General features: G+C 43.1%; 1 protein-coding gene across 8 annotated transcripts in view; it reads right to left on the bottom strand.

Annotated features, from left to right (window-relative positions):
* Positions 1-20,851, bottom strand: part of NTM (neurotrimin) — a 1,404,754-nt gene that overhangs the window by 1,208,269 nt on the left and 175,634 nt on the right. The gene's annotated exons all lie outside the window — the stretch shown is intronic.

The following is a 20,851-nucleotide window of genomic DNA, read 5'->3' as shown; positions in this document are numbered from 1 at the left end:
TAAGGTGGATGGATCACCCAGGGGTTCGAGACCAGCCTGGCCAATATAGTGAAACCCTGACTCTACTAAAAATACAAAAAGTTAGCTGGGCATGGTGATGTACACCTGTTGTCCTAGATCTTCGGAAGGCTGAGGCAGGAGAATTGCTTAAACCCAGGAAGCAGAGGTTACAGTGAGCTGAGATCACGACACTGAACTCCAACCTGGACAACAGAGTGAGACTCTGCCTCAAAAAAATAAATAAATAAATAAATAATCACTTTTGACCAATGACTGGGACTCGTTCTTTCTCTCCTCACTATAAATTGAAGATATAGAAGACTCGCTTTAAAAGCCTCTGCTAACAAAAAGGTAGGAAGGGTGACTAATTTAGCAGTAACTATTAGCATCTGGCCTTACTCTGCAGTTTACAAAGCACTTTTTCTACATTATTTCTTTTGATCCTCAAAAAGATAAAAAGTATGCATTATTATTATCATTATGCTCATTTTACAGATAGAGAAACTGATGTGGCCTAATCAATGTTCATAACTATTTAAGTCTTTAAAATACAGTCTGAAAAAGAGGTTCCCAAGCAACCAAATTACATTTAATGGCAATAATAATCTTAATGTTATTTGGATGTCGCTTTACCGTTTCAAAGTATTTTCACATACATTTAGTTTCCAAATTAAATTGTACAAACATGCAGAAATTTTAAAGTATGCATGTTTAGCCTAGTCGTCCCACATCCTGAAATCTTTCATAGAGAAATAAACCACACGAAGTTGCCTACACCCAACAGTCTTTATTCCATCATTTTGTCCCCTCGAAGACAATCGGGAAAATGTGGTCATGGAGAGGGAACTCCTAGGCCTCTTTTCCCAAAGGCAGCCTCAGTCCCCAGAGAGGAAACTGCCATTGACCTTTTCACAATACTCTCCCCACCTGCCCTCAGGGGAAGAATTGCTCTCTTGACTGCAAAGATACTAAGATCCAAGGGACCTCATTTCAACAGTGGATACATTTCTTGTTTTGAAAGATAATGCACATCTGTGAAAATATTTTATCTTCCCAGCTTCTCCACCTGCATCTAATGGGAACGTGTGGACTATAAGCTTCATCTATGTTGAGGGGAGCAGAATAATGCTGATGTTATATTAAGTGGAAAGAAGCAGGACCCCAAATTATATACACACAGTAGGACCTCAATTGTATATTTTTAAGTTTGTAATGACTAGATGTCTATTTATACTCATTTTAATACTTATACCTTTAAAATCAGTAAATCAGCATGTGCTACTTTGTAATCAGAAAAAAACTCTTAATTAATGGAACAGGTGAGACTGAATTGACAACAAGTTGTATGAAAAATATCCAGGAGTTTTCACTGACCTGACTTCAGCATGAGGTTTCTAAACGTTGCCTCAGTGGTAAATTGAATAGACATATTTGACTTATTAAAGAATCTGCCAGAGGCCAGGTGGGGTGGCTCAGGCCTGTAATCCCAGCACTTTGAGAGGTCAAGGTGGAAGGATCATTTGAGGCCAGGAGTTCAAGATCAGCTTGGGCAACATGACAAAACAACCCCTTCTCTACATTAAAAAAAAAAAAAAAAAATAGTCGGGCATGGTGGCGCGTGCTTGTGGTCCCAGCTACTGAGGAGGCTGAGGTGGAAGGATAGCTAGAGCCTAGGAGGTCAAGGCTGCAGTGAGTCGTGATTGCACCACTGCACTCCAGCCTGGGTGACAGAGCGAGACCCTACCTCAAAACAACAGCAACAAAACAGTGAATCTGTAATCTGCCAGAAAGATCCTCATAGAGAACAGGACCCTCCATCAGGGCAGATGGCAAAATGGGTATCAAGCCACTAACCTTCTGCCTGGCACATGGTAAGCTTTTAAATGCCAGAATTTACAAGAAATTGATGACCCCATACTCCAAGATCATTTGGGTATTTTCCCCAGTTCCTGCCTGCCCTGACCTGCAACTACTCAGAATCGATCCTCCCAGTGCCAAACACCAGCAGGAGTCGCACGCCAGGCTTTATGTTAGGCAAATTGCAACCTTCGTTGTTTCAACCTCAGTGTGCAAAAAAAAAACCCTGTGGTCTGTGCTGTGTTTCATTATTACAAAGAATTCCTTTTTCCCATTGCCCAGTGTGCTCCCTACCCCAACTAGAATTCCTTTTCTGGCCAGGTGCAGTGGCTCTTGCCTGTAATCCCAGCACTTTGGGAGGTTGAGGCAGGTGGATCACATGAGGTTGGGAGTTCGGAACCAGCCTAGCTAACATGGTGAAACCCTGTCTCTACCAAAAATACAAAAATTAGCCAGGCGTGGTGATGGGCACCTGTAATCCCTGTTACTCAGGAGTCTGAGGCAGGAGAATTGCTTGAACTTGAACCCAGGCGGCAGAGGTTGCAGTGAGCTGAGATCACACCGTTGAACTCCAGCCTGGGCAACAGAGTGAGACCCCATCTCAAAAAAAAAAAAAAAAAAAAAGAATTCCTTTCCCTTGTGCCTCTGCACACACACTTGTTAGCCTTCATCAGTCAGCGTTGTTCCGTCTGTACTCTTAGAGTTGGAAGGGACCTTGGAGAGCATATGACTTAATCCCTTAGTTTACAGGGTAATTGGAATCTCAAGAAGTGAAGCAACTTGCCCCAATATAGCCAGGTCTTTAGTGGCAGGGCCAGGCCATGGACATAGACATACCATGCTTTTCACTGCATCTTGAGAGAAAATAATTTATACCTAGAGGTAAAAATAGGGCTAGGTATACGGGAAAGTGCCCTGGAGTGATCAATTTTGCATTGAAGTCACTCTGATGTCAGTTAGCCTTCTCGCCTTGGGCAAATCACTTTGCATTCTGGGCCTAAGGTGCTGCTGTGAGGTTAGATGAGATAATATATGTGATAGAAAGCATTTTGTCAACTGCAAAAACATTATACAAATTTTAGGCATTGCTATTTGACTGCTAAACACCCTTCCAGGAGTATTTGCATTATTTTTTATTATACTTTAAGTTCTGGGATACATGGGCAGAATGTGCAAGTTTATTACATAGGTATACATGTGCCATGGTGGTTTGCTGCACCCATCAATCGGTCATCTACATTATGTATTTCTTCTAATGCTATCCCTCCCCTTGCCCCCCACTCCACAACAGGCCCTGGTGCATGATGTTCCCCTTCCTGTGCCCATATATTCTCATTCTTCAACTCCCACTTATGAGTGAGAACATGTGGTGTTTGGTTTTCTGTTCCTGTGTTAGTTTGCTGACAGTGATGGTTTTCAGATTCACCCATGTACCTGCAAAGGACATGAACTCATTTTTTATGGCTGCATAGTATTCCATGGTATATATGTTGCACATTTTCTTTATTCAGTCTATCATGGATGGGCATTTGCGTTGGTTCCAAGTCTTTGCTATTGTGAATAGTGCTTCAATAAACATACATGTGCACATGTCTTTATAGCAGAATGATTTATAATCCTTTGGGTATATATCCAGTAATGGGATTGCTGGGTCAAATGGTATTTCTGCTTCTAGATCCTTGAGGCATTGCCACACCATCTTCCACAATGGTTGAACTAATTTACACTCCCACCAACAGTGTAAAAGCATTCCTATTTCTCCACATCCTCTCCAGCATCTGTTGTTTCCTGACTTTCTAATGATCACTGTTCTAAGTGGTGTGAGATGGTATCTCATTGTGGTTTCAACTTGCATTTCTCTAATGACCAGTGATGATGAGCTTTTTTTCATATGTTTGTTGGCCGCTTAAATGTCTTCTTTTGGAAAGTGTCTGTTCACATCCTTTGCCCACATTTGATGGGGTTGTTTTTTTTCCTGTAAATTTGTTTAAGTTCCTTGTAGATTCTGGATATTAGCCATTTGTCAGATGGATAGATTGCAAAAAATTTATGCCATTCTGTAGGCTGCCTATTCACTCTGATGATAGTTTCTTTTGCTGTGCAGAAGCTCTTTAGTTTAATTAGATCCTGTTTGTCAATTTTGGCTTTGGTTGCCATTGCTTTTTGTGTTTTAGTCATGAAGCCTTTGCCCACGCCTATGTCCTGAATGGTATTGCCTAGGTTTTCCTCTAGGGTTTTTATGGTTTTAGGTCTTACATTTAAGTCTTTAATCCATGTTGAGTTAATTTTTGTACAAGGTATAAGGAAGGGGTTCAGTTTCAATTTTCTGCATATGGTTAGCCAATTTTCCCAACACCATTTATTAAATAGGAAATCCTTTCCCCATTGCTTGTTTTTGTCAGATTTGTCAAAGATCAGGTGGTTGTAGATGTGTAGCATTATTTCTGAGGTCTCTAGTCTGTTCCATAGGTCTATATATCTGTTTTCATACCAGTACCATACTGTTTTGGTTACTGTCCTTATATTATAGTTTGAAGTCAGGTAGGGTGATGCCTCCAGCTTTGTTCTTTTTGCTTAGGATTGTCTTGGCTATACGGGCTCTTTTTTTGTTCCATATGAAATTTAAAGTAGTTTTTTCTAACTGTGAAGAAAGTCAGTTGTAGTTTGATGGGGATAGCATTGAATCTAAAAATTACTTTGGGCAGTATAGCCATTTTCACGATGTTGAGTCTTCCTATCCATGAGCATGGAATGTTTTTCCATTTGTTTGTATCCTCTTTTATTTCCTTGTGCAGTAGTTTGTAGTTCTCCTTGAAGAGGTCCTTCACATCCCTTGTAAGTTGTATTCCTTGGTATTTTATTCTCTTTGTAGCAACTGTGAATGAGAGTTCACTCATGATTTGGCTCTCTGTTTGTCTATTACTGGTGTATAGGAATGCTCGTGATTTTTGCACATTGATTTTGTGTCCCGAGACTTTGCTGAAGTTGCTTATCAGCTTAAGGAGATTTTGGGCTGAGATGATGGGGTTTTCTAAATATACAATCATGTCAACTGCAAACAGAGACAATTTGACTTCCTCTCTTCCTATTTGAATACACTTTACTTCTTTCTCTTGCCTGATTTCCCTGGCCAGAACTTCCAATACTATGTTGAATAGGAGTGTGAAAGAGGGCATCCTTGTCTTGTGGTATTTTTCAAAAAGAATGCTTCCAGGCCTTACCCATTCAGTATGATATTGGCTGTGGGTTGGTCATCAATAGCTGTTATTATTTTGAGATACATGCCATCAGTACCTAGTTTATTGAGAGTTTTTAGCATGAAGGGATGTTGAATTTTATCGAAGGCATTTTCTGCATCTTTTGAGATCATCACTGTCCTTTGACCCTGGAGCCAGTGCTGGTGAGAATGCAGGGGTAAGACACTCTAAAACTACAGTACTACAATGACCTAATTAGACCTATTAAAACCCAGAAAATCAAAATATACATGCGGTTGGTCCACTGAATTTCACTCACCCATAGAAATGAAGGCAGAGTACTAAAAATTATATATATACAAAGATGTTTATTATAGCATAGTTTGTAATGACTGCAAGTGGAAATAAACTGAATGTTCCTCAATAAGGGAATGATTTTATACCCTGTAGAACACTCCTACCATAAAATATTTTTCAACTAATAAAAATTGTGTTCTTGTTCGATCTATATCTATTGACCCAGAGGGATTTTTATGATATATTGTTAAGTGAAAAACAAGTTACAGAAAAATGTACTTGCTTAATTTGAGTTTTGTAAAACTACAAGTAAAATGATCCTATATTTGTGTTGAGAAAGAGCCAAGGAAAGAGAAGGGAGAAGGAGAGACAGTGGATCAGCTAGAATTAGGTCTCATCAATCCAAAGGAACGAATGTCCCATGGTGGAATTTCAGGATGTTTAGCCAATGGGAAAATGAATTTAAAATGAAGTCAGGGGAAGCATCAGGTGTGACTGAAGGCACAAAGACTTTGCGTTGGCATGTGGCATGTGGCTGAATCTGTCCGGGCTTCTATCTCTGTTCAGCAGGTTCCCATGGTTCACACTCCTCATTCCCAAGCATCTAACATGTCACTGGTTCGCTTTCTCATCCCACTGCCCATCTCTGCAAGGAAGCAGGAACCCACGGGTAAAGCACATCTATGTATTTTGGATTTATCACTGTCTCATTATTGGTTTCTCTATTAATATTTAGGATGGAGCCTAAAGTGCAAGCCAAGATTATAAAACAAGAGCAAGCAATCAAGTTTCTCGACAATAATGTTACACCCTTCAGAGCACAAAGCTGATGGACTTTGCCATGTAATTACCAATATAGATTGTTGTTTTAAGGAATAATGTGTTTTAATCACAATAAAACACTCCTATGTGGGCAGAGAGTCCTGCATCTACACAAGCGGATTGCTTCAGTATTGCCAGGCATCCAGACTTGGGCTCGAGAGAGACCTCTGACAGGAGAGCGTGAAGACTGTAGTTGAAGGGTAAATCCCAGCTTTCCTCAGCCAGGAAGCCCATCATAAAGGTGGGGCAGCTGGGTAACAAACAGGGGCAATGTTAAAATTGTATCTTCTTAAAATTTATTGTTACTTCAAGGCAACAGTGAGCTGAGCCAGGAAGATTCCAGCAAAGATAGCTGTTATTAACCCCTCAAATATCATCTTGTCTTGGGGAGCCTTCCCCTCTCCTCCAAAAGTGAATAATCCCTTTCTCTGTGGTCCTTAGTGCTTGTTATACTCCTTCTAAGCTTACTGTGGCACTGCTATCATGTATTTGCATGTCTTACCTTACAGTGTTTTTTATCCTTATGTTAACTCCTCCCTCACTACGGCCTAGCAGGGTGGGGACCCCAGTGCAGGTCAGTGGATGTTGAATGAGTCTACACCTTTATGTAAGGCCCCACAGAACAACAGCAAAGGTTATAAACACCAGTCTGGAAATGAAATCAGTGATACTGGAATTCCCATGTTTACTGCAGCATTATTCACAATAGCCAAGATACAGAAACCACCTACGTCTCCTCTGATGAATGGATAAAGAAAACGCAGCATATGTACACAATAGAATACTATTCAGCTATAATAAAAGAAGGACATTCTGCCACTTACAATGACATGAATGAATCTGGAAAACATTATGTTAAGTGAAATAAGTCAGACACAGACAAATACTGTCTGATCTCACTTATATGTGGAATCTAAAAATGTCAAACTCAGAACAGAGAGTAGAACGGTGGTTGCCAAGGGCTGGGACATGGAAGAAATGGGAAGATGTCAGTCAAAGGCTATAAACCTTTAGTTATAAGATGAATATGTTTTGGACATCTAATGTACAGCATAATTCTGTATTGTTTACTAGAAATTTGCTAAGAGGATAGATCTCGTGTCCTCACCACACAAGTGCACACACACACACACATGAAAGGGTAACTAAGTGTGGTAATGGATATGTTTATTAACTTGATTGTGGCAATCATTGCACAATATATACATATACCAAATTATCACATGTCCTTCTTGAATACATATTTTTCAATTATACCTTCAATTATATCTCAATAAAGCAGAAAAATCACTTTATGCAATAAAATTGTTACTCCACAAATAACTTCTAAGAAGAAAAAAAATAGAAAAGGGAAAAAGAAACCCAAGACTGGGAATCAGGACAAGGGAACTTCAATTCCAGCTTTATCTACAATCTCTCTATGATTTCAAACAAGCCACTTAACTTCCCTTAGTTTACCCATCTGTGAAATGAACACAGCACAAAATATTAGGATTGTGAAAAAAGCCTAAGGATTGTGAAGAAACTCACTGGAGAATCCATGATCAAGTATCAGTAAGACACATCCCTACCTAAGGAACCTCCCTATCTTGTGCACTGGCAAACTCCCTCTTCTCCAGATGGGTGAGTTCACATATCACCTCCTCATTGAAGCCTTTCACAACTAGCCTAGAAGACATGGTACTTGCTACACCACTCACTCTAAGATTATCTACTCAGAACCTTTTATCCACAATATTGTAAGTTCTAAGAGACAGAGAAGAGTGTATTTTTATTTTATCTGTATATTTTCAAGACCTAACATAGTACCTGTTTAATAGTCAGCAACCCAATAAAAATCCAATAGAGGAATGAATGAATAGACGGATGAATGGATGGTTGGATGGATGATAGATACGTGGGTGAATGGATAGATGAAAAAGGGAGAGAGAGGAGGCCTTGTGTCTGGTTTGGTTAAAATGGCTCTGAACTGTTTTAATAGTATAAATGATCTCTGTATGCTAATTGCTGATGTATAAAGATTGAAGTAGCATGGAACTCCCTAAGATTTGAGACATATTATTCTCCTGACTTGTCATTTAGATTAACCTTACCCATCAGCAATATCAGGATAAGTCACACTATCTATAGAATATTCTTTCAAATATGGGTGGGAAAGGAAGGCAATGCCTATTACACATGTATAATGTATTGATGGCACCGGCAGCCCATCTGGAGCAGCTGCTGCCATGACACCGGCTGCAGTGGGGGAGGCATGGCTGGGGCTGCAAATTCCATGGATTCAGTGGGGGCCAAGAGCAGGCAGGAGTCCTGCCCTCCTGGGTACAGCTGCAGCTGCCCAAGTCATGGTTGTGGACCCAGGCATCCCTGTGATCTCTGGGGCCCAGAAGTCCCCCACCTTTCCCCACAGGCTCAGATGTCTGCTCCCACTGTCTGGCCTCTTTCTGGCACTCACTCTAATCTTGGAGCAAGACTGGGACCAAGACTGGGCACTATCACAGCCCAGCCAATTGTGCACACACTTGGGGCAATGCTGACACCCCAGCCCCCTGCCACCTTGGCCCCCTTGGATGCTGGATGCCAACGCACTCAGGAGGAAGGCCAAGGGAGTGCTAAGGGCAGCTCAGCACTGGCCTGTAGGTGCCTCTTAACATGAGCAGCCTGGGTGCCATGAACAGGCCAGGAGGCAGATGAGCTCCTGGGCAGAAGTGGGCAGATCCCCAGTGAAGTCCCACCTTCAAGCCAGGAAAGGCCTGAAACCTGGGGACTGGGCTGCTGGTCCCATGGACCAGAGTGGGAACTCGTGGTGCTTTTTCCAGGCCTACCCCTGGCTGCTCATGGGCCAATTGGTACACACTTCCTCCCCACTGAGGCTCATAAAAGCCCTGAACTCAGCTAGACTCTAGGAGACTATAGGATAGCCAGCTGCAGAGAAGAGCTGCTCACCCCAGGATCTTCTCTCTTCTGAGAGCTGAACACTCATCGGGTCACTCTGCCTGCAGAGAGGAGCTACCCACTGCGGGTCTCCTCTGAGCTCTTCTGTCACTCAATAAAGCTCCTCTTCACCTTGCTCACCCTCCACTTGTCCACATACCTCATTCTTCCTGGACATGGGACAAAAACTTAGAAAAGCCCACCAAGTGGCGGGGCTAAAAGAGCTGTAATACAAACAGGGCTGAAACACGCCCCTTGCTCACCACATTGCAGGTGTCAAGAAGGAGAGAAGAGAGAATGATAGAAGAGCTGCAGCCTTTCAGGGATCCCAGACCTAGGAGCTCCTGGAACCAGTGTGCTGACACCCTCCTTGGGGCTCTGCAATTCCTGGCATCTCCAAGCTTCTGGGCACCACCATATTCCCCAGGGCCTGCCATGGAAGCTGCTTGTGGTACACCTGGTCTAGCCACAGCCCCACAGGGAGCCGGTGCCTGGGCCAGTGCCTGGAGCTGCCTGCCCTGCCACAGCCAGTATGCCTGGCTGTGCATAATGGCTGGACCCCACACTCACTCCCACACCTCTTGCTGCTCTGCTCGCCCTTGGTAGGCATGGGATCCAGGCCAGTAGTGCAAGCTGAGCACAGCCTGCCAGGCCAAGTGGGCCCAGCAGGCCTGAGCAAAACTCAGGTCAAGACACTCACTACAGGCCACAGAGGTTTTCAGCCTGAAAAGCAACACCCCAAGGATCCTGTGACAGTATCATTGAATCCTCAGAACAGTCTTTTAAGGTCAGTACTATTTGGCCCCGTTTTATGGATGAGAAAACTCACATCAAAGACGTGAAAAATTTACCTATAGTCATTCTGTCAGGAAGTGACAGAGCCGGGATTCACCAAAAGCCAAACCAGTCGTCCACTAAATATCTATAAGGAAATTGCTTCCTGTCCATCTTCAGAGAAAATGCAATATACTGTGAAAAAACAGGGGAAGGCAAAGTGGCAACTGGCTCATTGTAAACTGATCAATCATCATTGCTTGTTCACCATGCCCATCTCTGGCACACCCACAAGACCTGCCTGTACTCAGCCGAGCATGAGTGGGTAGTCGTGTTTGTCCTCTCACCCAAGAGCCCATTTACCTATCTCCATGGAGTGAGGAGCTCCGTAATGTGGACACCCACCTGTGGTGGCCTGCTCAGTAGGTGTGAAGGGGCTGTGCTGCATATAAATGGACTCTTTCACTTAGCAGGAGGCAGGTAATTTCTTTTGTCCCTGCTGATGCATTATTGATTGTGATGAATGTCAGAGTGGGAGCCCATTCCAGGAGCCATTAAACAATAATTTCATCTCCGGTGGGTAATTGATTGTCAGGGGCCACCGTGGCTGGTTGTGAAGTGGTGGTAACAGTGAATGTTTTTATTTGGGGCAGGGTGTGAAGGGAAGATTACATGATTTATTTATCAAATATCAAGCCCAGTTTTCAGGAAGAGGAAGCTGAAATGTGAAGTTGACCTTCTCTGAGGCGCAGACAGCCTGTCTCCTGAGGTCAAATTCCTGCTGCTTAGTATTAGAGGTGTATCTGGGCTTCCCTCCTCTACCCACTTTCAACTACCACTGTCCTTGGTAGCCACCCTCCCCACCCACCCAGAAAATCCTAGGCGTGATTATATTCATCTAATGTTACCAGCATCCAAATCCTCACAGCCTGTATACTCAACATCAACATCAAAATCTAGATATGTATTCTCTTGGTACAAGACAGCTTAGATCTGCTGGGTCTCTGAGTTCATACCCTAGAATGTCTTTCTCCTTGGCGTCCCTTTCATCAAATTCCTACTTACTCACCCCCAGATGACATCATCTGCTAAGGAAGCCCTGAGCCACCTCGATCCCCAGATGCAAAAGTGTTACTTGCTGCCACCTCTGTATTCTTAGGGCAATGCATTCATGCCTCTCATCATAGAATTTCTGATATTATGTTCTGATTATTTCCTTAGATTTCTGTCTTGACTACATTGTCAGTGATTCTTAATCTTTTCTGGATGATAAACTCTTCCTTATAGGGTTTGATGAAAAGTATAAAATTTCTGCCTTGTGAAAAACATGAGCATCTTGGCAGATATGAACATACTATGTTCAGATTTAGGGTGTTTACATATCCACTGAAAACCATTCAGGGATCTCATGTTAAGAACCTCTACCCTGACCGAGCTGTCTGAGGGCCAGTATCTTATTTGCCTTTGTGTCTCCAGGCACAATGCATAGCAAGTGCTTAGCAAATGCTTGTGGAATGGGTGCAGGCTCTTTACAGGGCAGCTCAAAGATGTGGGAGTGTAGGCTGTCTGTAAGCTGCATGTCTCAAGCATTATTGATCGAAGGGCTATGAAGTGGTATCTGGAGCTATGCAGGCAGAAGATGAAGTGGCTGCAATGTCTTGAGCTGATCCTGGCTCTATGTTTTCGAATTTTGAAAATGGAGAGAAAGTGGATTAGAAAGGCATGAGCATTAGCAGTGTGCGGCAGAGCTTAGCAGAACTTCACTGGAAACTTCAAAATGTAAAAACCAAGGAAGGTACAAGGACTTCCGCAAACCTCTGGACTCCAATCTTCATTTTTTTGTTTTTAAAATCAGAAGAGTTGGGTAGAAATTCTGGACACAGTAACTCCACTCATAATCACGCAAACAAACAAACTGCAAAATCACTCTCATGACCAGCCTAACCACTTCTCTGAGAGCGTGAACAATTCTCAGTTTGCAGCTTTAAAGAAATACATTTCCAGAGACAAGGGCTGCTGCAGGGAGTTATATAACCTCATGGTGAAGAATGCAGATTCTGAAACCAGAGTGCTTGGATTCAAACATTAACTCTAATGCTTATCAAATACGGGATCATGGGCAAGTTACCAAACCTCTGTATGCTTCAGTTCCCTTGACTGTGAAATGGAAACATCATAAGTCCTACCCCATAAGACTGTGGGAGGAATAAGTAGCTGATATATGTGATGGCTCAGGGCACATAAGTGCTCATTAAATTCTAGCTACTACTATTACTACAAGAGATGTTTATGGGTAGATACTCTTATTGCAGTTAAGAGTTTTCAGAGTATATTTGTGCAGAAGGAAAGGCTTATTTTATTTTGTTTTAGCTCAGACATCAGTAGAAGTGCTCTGATATGAGGGTGACGTTATTCTCCAAAGATAAGAAACCAACCTCTTCAGCAAGCTCCCAAAGAACCGATTCCCTCTGTATATGAAGCAAGCAAGCCCTCAAAATTGACTTCAAACCCTCATGCGTGGAACCTTCCTTGGCAGTTCCAGCCCACATGGAAATACTTCTTTAATTTGATCTCCCAATGCATTTACTATACAGGTTCCTTCCCCTGACACTCAAACACTGTTTAACAGTTATTATACATTTTATAAATTTATCAAAGATTGCCGTCTTTCAGGGCAGAAACCATATCTCATTGTTCAGGTGTGGTTCTGCAGTGCCAAACCTGTTCCCCTCAGGACACTCTCATGTCCTGGATAGAAGGTGGGGCCTTAAATCAAAGAACTAGGTTTAGGTTCTTTCCCTTGCTGGTTGTGACCCTGGTAAGACACACGTGAGCCCACCCAAGATTTGTTGTCCACTTCTTTCTTAGTAATAAAACCCCTGTTTCTAGCTTGAACATGATCATTTGGAATAAAGACAATATGTCCTAATCCCCTTTAAAGTTGAGTGCGGCCGTATGACCAAGTTACAGCTGGTGAGTTCAAAGTGACAGCTGTGTGAGATTTTGTCCTTTCTTAATTTGTTTCTTCTTGCTGCTACTTGAAATTTGTATATAGTAGCTGCAGTTATATCTAGCTGCCCTCGTGGAACTGTTTGGGTGGGGGCCACATCTAGGGATGGTGGATCCTGAATATCTAACAATTTCATGAGGCCATCAAACTACCCCTCCAGTGTGTGCTTCAAAACTTTATTTAAAATGAGAGATAAATGTTACTTGCAAGCTGACCTTAATCCTAACTAAATACTCTGAATCTTAGGTTTCTCACCAATACAATGTAGATAACAATTCATACCTACATGACATGTAAAGCAAATATTACAAATGTAAACTGACTGCTACAGTGGAAGTTGAATTGTAAGCACTTACAGAAAAAAAAAAAAAAACTAAGAAATTAAAAGTACAAGGGAGAGAATAAGACAGACAGACTAGTGATTTGCATAAACACTGGGTTGGCATTTTGGAAGGAGCACACCAGGCCTAAGGGCTGAGCTGGTCCTTGGAAGAACCAGTTAGTCCTTCCCTGCACTAACTTCAGATTGTTACCAGCATGAGCTGTTCTACACCATAAGTTCCCACACATGTGAACATGGACATAAAAAAAAGACCTCAAGGGGGCCCCCATAGAAAAGATCAGAAAGTCTGCAGTGAAGGGGGCAAAGTGGGAAGCAAAGTACCAACTTAGTGTCACTTTCAATGAACTTGAAAAACGGAAAGAGGGAAAAGCCATCTTTAATGGTTGGAAAGAGAGTTTATCTTTCTCCACTGTCTGTGAAAGGTGGATTTATCATGGATTTCTTCTTTCCTCTCCTTTATTTTTTCTTCCACTACTCACTCCATTATCTTGTCATTTGGAACCACCAGCTCTCCCAGAACCCTCCATCACTTCTCTCCTGCCACCTCAGAAAGTACCTGCGGAATCGTGGCCCATCGTTCACGGCCAAGCCAGAGCGTGCCCCTCTCGGATTCCAAGCGTGCCCTCCCCCTGGCAAGGTAAGACAGACTGATGGATGGAGAGGTGGCTTCTCATAATGCCTGGCACTGTGCCCTCTATTACCATGAAGCATGGTCCTCTCCCGCCTGCCTCCATTCCTTCATAACTCCCACACTACTCCCCTGTGCACCTCATAAAATCCCGCTTACCCATGCATGCTTTTCCAGGAGATTTTCTGCCCACCTTCTCAACACACTGGGCATGGACCCCCTGCTCTGCACACAAGTTTTACATGTCCTGTCTTATATCTTCCCCTTAGAAAGGATCTGTCCCTCTAAGAAGGACTTTGCAAGAGTTTGTTCTGTTTTAAAATGATTCCAACTACAGTGTGCTAAGCCTGTGTCAGATGCATTTACTTATAATATCAGTAAATACCCATACGGCATCCCAGCTTCTAGGTGGGGAAAGGACCTGCAGGGAAGCTCTAAAATGCCAGCATCCTCTTAGGTATTAAATAGCAGAACTAGGATGTGTGGGTTTTTGTTTTGTTTTGTTTTGAGACAGTCTTGCTCTGTTGCCCAGGCTGGAGTACGATAGCATGACCTCAGCTCACTGCAACCTGCGCCTCCTGGGTTCATGTGATTCTCCTGCCTCAGCCTCCCGAGTAGTTGGGACTACAGGCATGTGCCACCATGCCTGGCTAATTTTTGTATTTTTAGTAGAGAAGGGGTTCCACCATGTTGGCCAGGCTGGTCTCGAACTCCTGACCTCAGGTGATTCGCTTGCCTCAGCCTCCCAAAGTGCTGGGATTGCAGGCATAAGCCACTGCACCTGGCTCAGAACTAGAATTTGAACCCAGAGTTCTCTGCCTTGTGGCCTACTGTATTCCACCACATTTTCTCTGTCTCTTCATTAGTCTAGAAATACAGAGCCTAAAAAGATGGGTGGACCCTGCTGTGGTCTGAGTGCTTACGTCTCCCCAAAATGTAGATGCTGAAATTCTCACCTCCATGGTGATGCTATGAGGAGGTAGGGGCTTTGGGATATGATTAAGTCGTGAGGGTGGAGCCCTCACAAATGGGATTAGTGTCCTGATAAAAGATGCCCCAGGGAGGCCCCTCATCTCTTCCATCATATGAGGGTGACATCTGTGTACCAGCAAGTAGCCCTCAACAGACACTGAATCTGCCAGTGCTTTGATCCTGGACTTACCAGCCTCTAGAAGTGTGAGAAATAAATTTCTGTTATTAGTCCCCTAGTTTATGGTATTTTTAGAGCAACTTAAATGGACTAAGGGAAATCCCATCCCTGCTAGCCTCCTCTTCCACCCCTAAAGCAGCCATCTCATGCCAAATTGCTTCCCGGGACCCACTTCCCTTCACTCTAGATCCACTGTCTTCAAGAAAATGCTGATTCTCCTCCTTCCCTAAAGCTTTGCCTATTGTGGTTCTAGTTTTATTTGCCAGAAAAGTCCAAAGCCTTCTTTTTAGCTCAAACAGAGGCTGGTGTCTGGACATTTGCATCGGTAAATGTTTTGTTTCAGGAAATCGATACAGCAGCCGAATTCCCCTTGCAGGCCACCCTCCCCTCAACTCTGAGGAAGGAAGTTTCCTGTTCTACATTTCTCCCACGAGTGCTCATGAGGGGAAGGACAACACAAGGCGAAATCCTAAACCAGGACCTTTTAAACCATTTGTGCCTGCTTGTTGTTTGAGGGAGTAGGGTGCTAATATGGTTTGGTTATGTCTCCTCCCAATTCTCACTTCGAATTGTAATAATCCCATGTGTCAAGGGTGGGGCGAGGTGGAGATAATTGAATCATGGGAGTGGTTTCCCCCATACTGTTCTCAGGGTAGTGAATAAGTCTCATGGGATCTAATGGTTTTATAAATGGGAGTCACAAGCTCTCTTTCCTGCTACCATGTAAGACATCCCTTGTTCTTCCTTTATCTTCCACCGTGAGTGTGAGGTCTCCCAAGCCATGTGGAACTGTGAGTCCATTAAACCCCTTTATAAATTTCCCAGTCTTAAGTATCTTTATTAGCAGCATGAGAATGAACTAATACAGGTAGTTTTTTTTAAAAAAAAAAAAAAAAACAAGAAAAAATCATCTGTGGACCCAATAAATAAATAATAGAACAAAACAAGATTCTTCTGATGGAAATCTCAGCCCCTTCTCTGAGCCTTCCCCTTTCCATACTCTTCCCTCCTCTAGGCTCTAGCAGCCCCACAGAACCTAGGGTTTCACTAACAACTACTGAAAACGCAGTGCAAAATTTAAAAATCGCCATTGTGATTTCATTAGCTATTTCCCTCTGACAGACATGAACTGATTTCTCTCCTCTCTGGACAAGACCCCTACATCAAGAAGTCTTCTGTTTTTAAGGATCTTGAGGAGCTGCAGGTCCTGGGGATGCTTCCCATTGTTCACTGCACTTCAGGGCACGAAAAAAGCCACAGCCCCTGAAGCTTCCACTGTGTCTACGCAAGGTGGGTGGAGGTGGAGACAGCACCTGAGCCCCTGAGGGGCTGCCTAAGCCTTTTGCTTACTGCAGCCCAGCACCTAGGACCATGCTGGACAAGTAGTAGGTGCCTAAGAGACATTTGATAAATGGGTTCAGAACTATAAAAACCTCAAGGTGCAAACCATTCCTATATCTCCCCAGCCTCCTTTTCACTAGATCAAATTTAAAAAATCAGACCACATTTCACTCCCAACCCCCCGTATATTTAGGTTTTCATTAACCGTCCTTTGTATTATCCAATGACCTAGTCCCAGATTTTTCAAATCCTTTGTAAGACGTAGAGAACATCTCTAGCCACATTTCTTCTTTAGCAAATAGTTAATGAGCACCTGCCATGTAGCGGGTGCTAAGTGCCGGGAAAACAGAAATGATGGAGACACTGTTCCTGCTTGCCAGGACCTCAGGGAAGAGACCTGAGAAACAGATACAGCAAGACAACCCAGGGCTTGAGGGTTAGAAAATCACCTCCACATGGTTTCTGTGTGCTATTTTGATATCCTTATATAAGCAAGGCACAATCCCATGTGGCGTTTTAAATGGCCTGGACCCATTGAGATTGCAAAACATATCAGCTGAGAGTGGGAATTTACCACCTTGCTACAAATTCTGGCTCTTATTGCCTGTGGGTCCTTGGCAGTTTCCTTAAATAAACTCTCTGTACCTCAGTTTCCTCTTCTGCATGGTGTTGATATGAAGAGGATTGAATTAAATAATGCTTGTGAAGTGCTAAGAATAGTTTCTGGCACATAGCGAATATTCAACAATTATAAGTCTCTTCACGCTTGTCTAAGAGACTTTGAGGATGCCTGGGACATTTTAATGGATGAACCAGCACAGCTTCCCATGCCTGCTTTACCACAATGCCTTGGATTTCTGTGTCCACCTCAGTTCACTAAACGCTTGGCCCTGTCATTCTGTCATATTAAATCCAAAGAGGACACTGCCTAAGACCCTGTCCTTCCCAGGTGTGGCCAAAGAGACTTTCATCACTTGGTTCAGTATCTTTTTCAAGCAGAGCAGTTAGCAGCAGAGTAGCCAGGGCCCCACCTCATTTTCTTATAGTTTTGAGATCCTTTAAGGGGAGTAAGGGGTACAAACATCCAAATATGGTCTATGGCCATGAAGTTGAATGAAATATACCTTGACACTGTCTCTGAAACCTCACTCCTCAGACACTTCCTGAACACATTCTCTGTCACATAGAAGACATACAATACCTCTTGAAATTCAACATTCATGATAGTACTGGAAAGCCTTCAGCTGAACAACATTATATCTAGTGACAGTGTGGATTTAGAACTTCACTTCTCTGAGTTTTACTCTTCCTCACATGGGCTCAGTGGTAACTTACTGTGCACACTGACACCAGGAGAGCCCCCCTGTTTAGCTCTCCAGTTAACCCAGCAAACCACTGGAGGCAAGTCATTAAGTCTGTGGAACAAGAAAATTTGAAAGGATCTTAGAAGATAGTTTATCCAATTTTTTTTAACTAATGAGGAAACCAAGGCCCAGAAAATGCTAGTGACTCTTCCGAGGCCACCAACAGTGTCTGGTCCTTTTGACTTTATCATGATATGATGGTGATAGGAGTTGGGAGCGGTCTGTCATCTCCAAAATTTATGATGATCTTTATTGCAGAGGGGAATGAGCTTCTAAATTGAAAATACATGATGGGAGGGTTATTGAAAAACTTAAATGAGATAATGTACTTAAACACCTTAGCCCAGTGGTGAGCACAATAAAACGCTGGAAAAACAAAAAACAAAAAAAACAAAAAAAAAACCAGTGTCACCCATGCCAGACCATAAGATGCTTCCACGGATGCAATTGTGCAGTTCCCCCATCATGTCATTCTGCAAAGTCCTGTGGCTTCCCTCCTTTATTGTCCACCAATTAATTAACTTAGTTTGTAAAGCAAACATTTTTTTATTTCATGTTATGTGTCAGCTGCAAAGATGAATCAGAAAGAGTGTGCACCCTGTGCCCATAGATGTGGCGACATAACATCATCTCACAGTGTAAGATACGATAAAATAGAGGTTCCCGCTCAGTGTCTGGTGGTCGTCAGCAGAGGCGAGCACTCTGCCTCTCCACCACCAGGGCGTGTGATAGGACTGTGCGTCCCCCATACCCTCTTCCTTGGCCAGTGAAGTGAGAGCAGAAGACAGGGATTCCACTTCCAAGTGGTAGCTCCAGGAGTCATGGCATGCCTCTACTCTCCTCTCCCTATGTCTGGCATGACGAGTAGCCAACTTTGAGGCTATGGCTCCTCCAGCAGCCTCGTCCCCCACTGACGAGCAATGCATGTGTAGTGTAAGCAAAAAATACACCTTGGTGACAAAGCCACTGCAGTGAGTCTGTTACCGCAGCTTTCATCTGACTTATCCTGGCTGACGTGCTCTGGAATGATGAGGATAAGAGGTTTCTTGCTGTTCTGTTAGCTCCTCTTCCACGGCCTCAATCCTGGCCTCCCCACATGTCACACCAGCCTGTGACTGCGTCTTCTTCTAACACGAAGGCATCTGCCAGCCTGAAAGCTTTCATCTCCTCCCCAACACTTGACCCTTTTTTCAGACTAACAAGTGACCCCTAAGTGAAGTGCAAAAAAGCCTTCCAGAACCTCCTCCCTCACGCCTCCCCATACTCTGCCTCCTGGCTTCTGCCTAAACTAGCAATAGATGAAGCAATTGTGTTTTAATAAAGAAAATTGATTTAGCTTTTCAGTATTTTAACAAATGGCAATGCACACAGATCTCTAAAGATTTATGCCCACAATTTGCAAAATTATTTCTCTATCGATCAGTATGGGTTTGTTTTCTGTAGGTTCAGTCAATTAAGTAGTAACATTCTAGTAGGTAAATTAGTCAAGCCTGTGAGGTCTCCAGAGAAGGCAGATACTTATGTTCTGAGACTGAGATGGAGCAGTATCAGATGTATAGGCAAGGTGCCATGTCTGGGACCTCCTACGGCAGGCAAAGACAGCACCAGAAAGTTAGGAAAGGAGATGAAGAGAAGGGAAATGTGAGTTCAGAGGTGTCCAACTGTTTGACAATAGAATGCCACACGGATGGTGGTTCTGGCAGCTCGATCCCACAAGATAGATGGCCAGCCTGGGCCTCTACTGTGCTGACAAGACGGAAGGAAGTGGGAGGGTGGAGTCAGAGTCAGGCTGTAGGCAGCCACATCATTGCCTGCCCATATCTGAGCATGTGCCCCTAGCCTACCCCTACTCCCAACCCTCTTGCCTGGCTTTTGCAAATACCCCTGCAAGTGGGGCCTCTAAAAGGCCTGTATTATAGAAAAACAGCTCAGGAGGATAACCATTGAAACATTAACAGGTGATAGAATAGAGCTGATTTTTATATCCAGAAGCATTGCCTGTATTTTCTGTTTGATGGTGATCATGCGCTACCTATATAATAAAAACAAAAGCTGTAAAAAAGAATTCAGTTACTTGAGAGTCTCATGACTCAATAAGATTCTTGTATGTATCTGATATGCCCAAGGACTTGTCCATCCCAAACTTATATCCCAGCTTGTTGGCAGCTTAGGTGACTTAGCAGCTTCCTGCATTCACACTTAGTCCTCATTCACCTCATGTGTGAGGTGCCAACACAGCAACAGAATCTTAAGCCAGGCTCCTGGGCCTGGTTGCACCTGTTTTAAGATAGCTACTTTTTTTTTTGTCAAAAATGTGTCTAAAATTTTGCATAGATATTTTATAACTTGCGGAACAGTTTCAATAGTCATATGATTCATTTCTCACACCAAATCAAGGAAGAAGGTATCAAGGGTTCCACTTGATTGATGGAGAAACTAAGGATCAGATTTGGATTCTTTATTCAAGCTCCATTCTCTATTGTTATATTAATTGTTCCCTCCTGACTGTTCCTGAGATTGAAAAACATGCTCTTAACAACTTTCATTCTGGTTGATTAAAAACAAAAGCAAGAAAACAAGAAAAAAAAAAAAAAAAAGGAAGGAAAGAGGAAAAGAGAAAGAAAAGAAAAACAAATCCAGTGCAGGCCCTGTGCTGGGTGCTGAAGACAAAGAGAATATTGTATGCCTCTTGGCATCAAGAAACTTCTGGTCTGGAAGGGAGAGAGAAATGCAAACTGTTGATCTCAGGACAGCGGCCAGGGTCCTTTGTAGAACTAATGGATGCAGATAGAGGGAAGAAGGCAGCTGTTCATCTTGCAAGAAAGGGAGTCAAGGGGAAGACTAAAGAAAGGCATCTTTTACAAGTGACATTTGAAGAGAACCCTTGCTGAAAAGAGGGGAGGGACACAGAAGGGATTTATCCTCCCGTTCTGTTTGAGAGACTCTCAAAGAAAAAAATGACTCTGAGGCTCAAGAAAAGGATGGGACTATGATGTGGAATTCCAGGCACTGAGACAAGGGGCAGGTAGATATGTGGGGTGCAAACAGAGCATCTCAAACCACACCCAGCACAGAGCACCTATCCTGCATCTCCAAAAGAAGTGGCCTCCTCTAGAGGGTCTGTGATTTCATGT

Source organism: Macaca fascicularis, chromosome 14, assembly GCF_037993035.2.
Source record: "Macaca fascicularis isolate 582-1 chromosome 14, T2T-MFA8v1.1".
Taxonomy (NCBI): Eukaryota; Metazoa; Chordata; class Mammalia; order Primates; family Cercopithecidae; genus Macaca; species Macaca fascicularis.
Note: the sequence above shows the minus strand (reverse complement) of the source record. Positions and strands in the feature narration are given on the sequence as shown.